Here is a 5816-nt window from a genome sequence, read left to right on the forward strand (position 1 = left end):
CCACGCGGAGCCTGCGCTCGGCCGCCCCCTGATCCCGCGCGTGGTGGGAAGGCAACGCGAGACTTTGGAGAAACAGACGCGTGCGCCGACCTATTGTGGGGCGAACACCGTTTGTTCATGCTCCGAACAGCTTCCGGCTTGAGAAGCGGCCTTTTCTTGTTGATACTTAGGTGGGTGGGAGCGACCCGGTTACACGACCGCTACGCTGTGTTGAGCATAACCTTTGCCATGCTGTTAGGAGTCCAGGTTTCCTAGAACAGCGGTTCTCAACCTTGGCTGCACATTAGAATCACCCGGGAATCTTTTTAAAATCCCGATTTCTGGGCCTCATCCTCCGTTCTGACCCCTCGTCTTCTTCATTCGTTCTCTCACAGGATGATCCGGGCCGTGGGAGCTCCGCGAGCCGGCCCCAGCCTGGTCTGCAGACTCCTTTACTGCGGCCCTAATTAGGGGCCATGCAAACCTTTGATACTTCACTAGGGGAAGGAGTCAGCTGTGTGTTTTGTACTTTTCACTTACTGTTTCACTTCATTAAAATAATTGTACAACAACAAAAATAAATAATAAATCTGTAAAAAAAAAAAAAAAAAGACGAGACAACACAACAATAGCCGCCTGGTATGAATGACTCAGATCAGCAAAAAATATATTATAATATATATTTTTGGTGTGCTGCAGAATGTTAGTAGTTAGTTTCTGTGTCCCATGAGATGAAAGGGGCACTCAGGAGTTGCGCTCATGGTACGGGTCCCTGCACTGTGGCCCTGTAATTACGTTCTTTGAGGACTTCTGTAAATAATTGCCTTGGATTGGGTCCAAGCAACTTCCTATTGAGTTCTGGTGTGTACAGAAAGGTGTCTCTGTCACTTGCCAGTGTGTTTGTTTGCTTAGTGATGACAAGGGTCACCAAAGTCAGGAAAAATCCTAGAAACCACAGCCTCTAGCCCAGCCACGAGGTGAAAATCAGAGCACCTTGTGTACAACCAAATGCCTGTGGAGTTTCCTGTGCCTGTAACTATTCATGGGATATTATAACTGGAATCTTTCCGTGGCAGGCGACAAAAGCCCAAATCAAACTAGATGCAAAAGGGAATTCATTAGCTCCTATAGATAATCATTTCAGGGAAATCCTCAGGCATGGCTGGTCCCAATGCAGGAATCTCTCTCCATCTCTAGAAGCTCTTGTCTTCCTTTTTGCTAAAGTCACCACGTTGCAATTCTGTTTAATCATCTCAGGCAAACAGAGGCCCAGCTCTTGGTCAGAGCCCATTTGGAGAGTGGTGTGCCGTTCAGGGAGTCATTCTCCAAGTAAGGAGTGAACAAATGCAAGGGAACCAGGGCTGGGATAGCAGGAGCCATCTGCCCCTGTGGAAAGAAAAATGTTATCCCTGGCATTATTTAGAATCATTCATGATAATAAAAAGTTCACTGACTTTTAGTCCACTTTTATTACTGTTTTTAAAATTAAATCTTTATTGTTGAAAGTAGCACACATATCACACATGTCCCCTTTCTGCCCCTCCTCCCCCATTGGCCCCTTCTAGCCTGCCTATGGGTTATGCATATATGCAGGCATGTTCTTTGGTTGATCACTCTATAGACCGCATACGCCTTAGTTCCTGCGCTCAGGACAACGGCTCCCACCTCCCACTCCCTGCTGGTGGCTTCCAAATATCTCTCCCCTGGTGGCATCACCAGCTGCCTGCAAGAAGGACATTTCCACTTAAATACCCGCCTAGGTCTGATCCTGAACTCCACCTTGCTTCTCCCCCTGTGCTCTGTCTCAAAAGGTGCCTCTATCCAACAAGCAGTGAAGAGACTTACCATGAGGTTGCGCCGTCTCTAATCTTTAAGGCAAGTCAGCAAGGGCCTCCCTCAACCTGCCCTGTTCTATACATCCAACGGGGCTGACCCAACGTGACCTGACATTGACACTGTTCATTCACAAATGTCCAAGACACAGAGTGCATGCTTCCCCCAGCCACTTCTCAGACAAGAAAAGGAACAAAGCACAGGTCACGCTTCTCACTTCTTGCCCTCTGTTGCCAAGTGGACTCCTGCTTTTGAGGTGCCCAGGCCTGGAGGAGTCATTCAAGAATTATCTGAGTGGCCTCCAGTCTGTGGTTGGCAAGCCTTGGAGCCCACTGGGGCAATGGAGGCAGAGCTTGGGGCTTAGGAGAACCCCACAGAGTTCAATCATTTTTTAAATTTATCTCCAAACCTGACCCCTAGATTCCAGAATTTCAATGGGACTATTTGGATTCATTTCCACAACACCCCAACCTTTGCCACCCCCACCCCCAGTCCTGACAAGGCTAGTCCGAGCATAATATTCATTAAAATACTTGCCAAGTGTCCAACAGTTTCTTTTACATTTACACACTCACCTGTTCTTTCCCACCACCCTGTGAGGGCTGGAAGACTCATTTCCTCACCTTAGAGAAGAGGAAATTAAAGCTTAACGAAATGAACATGACTTGGCCAAGATCCCGCAGCTGGTGGGTGGGGGAGCCAGGACCCAAACCTGGACCTGTGTGCCAAGATCTCATGTGATGCTCATTGGCAGGAAAGAATGTCACCACCCTGGGCAAGGCTACTCCATTTACAAACACCTACCCACCCCCATCAAATTAGCACTCAGAGAGTCATCCCTTTGAGTAACAGAGTTAAGTTGTCACAGAGTGGCTGGTGTAAATTCATTTATCAGGTTGCCCCCTGAGATCACAGCAGCAAGGATGTGGGCATATTGCCAGGAAGAAAAGGAAGGTGCAGGCAGGCAGCCAAGTGCCATGTGGAAAGGGGAGCCTCGAAAGGTGGGCCCTCGTGGGGGACCGAGCACCTGAGGGCATGGGATTCTTAGAGTAGAACCAGAATCAGCCAAAGGACAGTAGTTTTGCCTCTCTCGCTGTGTCTAGATTCTCTCCCTGCAAATAGGGACAGAGATCAAGGTGTAGGCATGACCCTTCTGGCTGCATTCACCAAGGCCAACTGTGCTCATCAGAAAAACAGATATGAGCCCTAGCAGGTTTGGCTCAGTGGATAGAGAGTTGGCTTGCAGACTGAAGGGTCCTGGGTTCAATTCTGGTCAAGGGCACATGTCCAGGGTGCAGGCTCAGTTCCCAGTAGGGAGCATGCAGGAAGCAGTCGATCAATGATTCTCTCTCATCATTGATGTTTCCATCTCTCTCTTCCTCTCCCTTCTTCTCTGAAATCAATAAAAATGTATCTAAAAAAAGGACAGACATGAGAAAGGACAAAAGAGATTATATTCAGGGGTGGGCAAAGTGGGTTAATAATAATAATAAATAATATGAGAATGAATTAATAATACAAGAATAAACTGTGATTGATATATTCATAACTTGTAAGCCTACTTTTGTCCACCCTTGTATGAGGTTGTCACTTACACTGGTGTTCTTTCCTAAAGCCACTGACCTGTCCTACTCTGTTAAGATGTTGGAGACACCTGCTCTAATCATATTTGTAGCCATTTAATCATTCATTCAAGCATTACCTGAGCACTCCAAGCAGGCTTCTAGGGAGCCAGTGAGACACAGCCATATCCTCCAGGCCATCACTGACTTCCTAGCCTCTTAAAAATTCCATACTCCCTGGTCAACTTCACCCTAGAGTGTCTTAACCTAGGCTCCATTGACTCTTGTAAGCAATCAATGGAACACTTATGTGTTTTTATTTATGATTATGAATCTTTCTGGGGAAACAGTCCCTTCCTTGACTTCATCAGATACCCACAAAATGACCTGCTGCTTAGGGTCATTACCAGAGGAGGGCTGTAATGTTATTCTTTTGCAAATACTTCCAACAATACACAGTGTGCTGGAAATCCCTCCCATCTGCAGCAGCATGTTCTATAAAAGCCATGGATCCACGAATAAACCAACTCTGAAATTCTACTTTCTCTATACAATGAGTTCCTTTTTTAAATGAGGACTAATTTTATTCACATTTGGTGACAGGAAGCTAGAGCTGTCAACACAGACATTTATACATGTCATGAAGGCCCTAAAATAGCCCTCGAAGCCAGCCACTAGATTCCATAGAGCTGATGCTTTAATGGAACCATTCTTCTCTTATTGCAAAATAGTCTCCACTTTGATACACATGTTGTCAACTGCAGCAAAAAATGTAGGTTTGGGTGTGTGTGTGTGTGTGTGTGTGTGTGTGTTTTAAAATATTACCACTGCTATCTGTTTACATTATATTTTCAGATTAATATTAAATTGGTATATTGTAAGCAGGGTTTTAAAGGGTTCGAGCCTGTTTTCCTCTGCAGAAGTAAGATTAATTGACACTGTTGTAAAGAAATGAACCCAATCTGGTTTGATAGCTTCCTTGCTAATTGCTAGCTATACAGTGCTTACAGTTTTAGCAATTAATTTGGAAACCCAATAATATCATAGTAATGGAAAGAACTTTAACTGCAGAGATCCCTGACAGTATTGTACTTAGCTGCAGTGCTCTCTCCTCCTTCCCTTTTCTTCCCCTCCTGAAAGTTTTTTGAACTCAAAGCAGTGGGTTGACTTTGCCACTAGCTTCCCAAGGACATTTGGTATCTTGAACAACTGCCAAGCAATTGTTGAGTAACTGCTCTATTGGACTTTACTAGAGGCACTTAGGAAAAGGCAGTTAAAATCTAACCGTGAAGACAGGACTGACCCAAAATAAATAGGAAGTAACATAAGATGATAGGTAATTAAGTATTAACTTATGAATCGCTGATTCAGAGTGTTATTGGAGGTTAGGGAACAGAGATGGTGATGTTGGCTTGATTACTGTGATAGATTTGAAGGAAAGGTAAAATTGAGTTGGATCCTGAAGGAAGATGGCAGTGACAAGACCAAAAACAGTGCCATTCATAGAGGGGAAAAATAAATAAAGAAACTATCAATTTTACAACCATTTCCACTAAATGCTTTGTATAAGTTATCTCATTGGATCTTCAGGGCACCACTTTTCAAAGATGAAGAAAATGAGGCTCAGAGAGGTTCAGGACCTTGGCCAATGATGGAATTAGGTTTGTCAGCAACCTAAGCCTGTGTTCTTTCTTTCAGAGAGGAAGGGAGAGGGAGAGATAGAAACATCAATAATGAGAGAGAATCATTGATTGGCTGCCTCTTGCATTCCCCCTACTGGGCATTGAGCCTGCAACCCCGGGCATGTGGTTGAAGAATGACCTCCTGGTTCTTGGGTCAATGCTTAACCATTGAGCCGCATCAGCTGGGCCCTTCCTTTTTTTGAATCCTCACTCAAGGATATGTTTATTGATTTTAGAGAGAGAGGAAGGGAGGGAAACATCAATGTGAGAGAGAAACATGGATTGGTTGCCTCCCATACGGGTGCCCCCTTCCCTCACCCCCTTTTTCTCCTTGAAGTCAGCGACCACATTGTAAGCATTCCTTGTGGAGAGGCCACATGGTGAGAAACTGAAGCTTACCAGAAAGCACGGGAATGAGCTTGGAAGCAGATTCCCTAACCTGAGTCAAACTTTACAAAGACTCTGGCCCAGGAGACAGCTTCACTGCAACCGCATGAGAGACCCTGAATCCCAGCTGAGCTGCTGATTCCTGACCTCTGAACCTGTCTGAAATAATGAATGTTTGCTGCGTGAAGCTGCTAAATTTCATATTACTTAGCTCACATAGGGTAGGATGGGCCTTAACCACCAGATAGAAGAGATGGTCCTGACAAACTCGGCCCAAACGAGGAAAAGGAGCTGGGGGTTTTCCTGCCTCCAGGTCCCAAAGCTCACTCTCCTGTTTCAGGTTTCCACACAGGTTATTCCTTCTGCCTGTGCA

At 45.3% G+C, this 5816-nt stretch overlaps 1 protein-coding gene across 1 annotated transcript in view; it reads left to right on the forward strand.

The window, feature by feature from the left end:
- The window catches only part of SLC25A36 (solute carrier family 25 (pyrimidine nucleotide carrier), member 36), a 67252-nt gene that overhangs the window by 12185 nt on the left and 49251 nt on the right, over positions 1-5816 (forward strand). The window lies entirely within an intron of this gene.

This window comes from Myotis brandtii, unplaced genomic scaffold (assembly GCF_000412655.1).
Source record: "Myotis brandtii unplaced genomic scaffold, ASM41265v1 scaffold312, whole genome shotgun sequence".
NCBI lineage: Eukaryota > Metazoa > Chordata > Mammalia > Chiroptera > Vespertilionidae > Myotis > Myotis brandtii.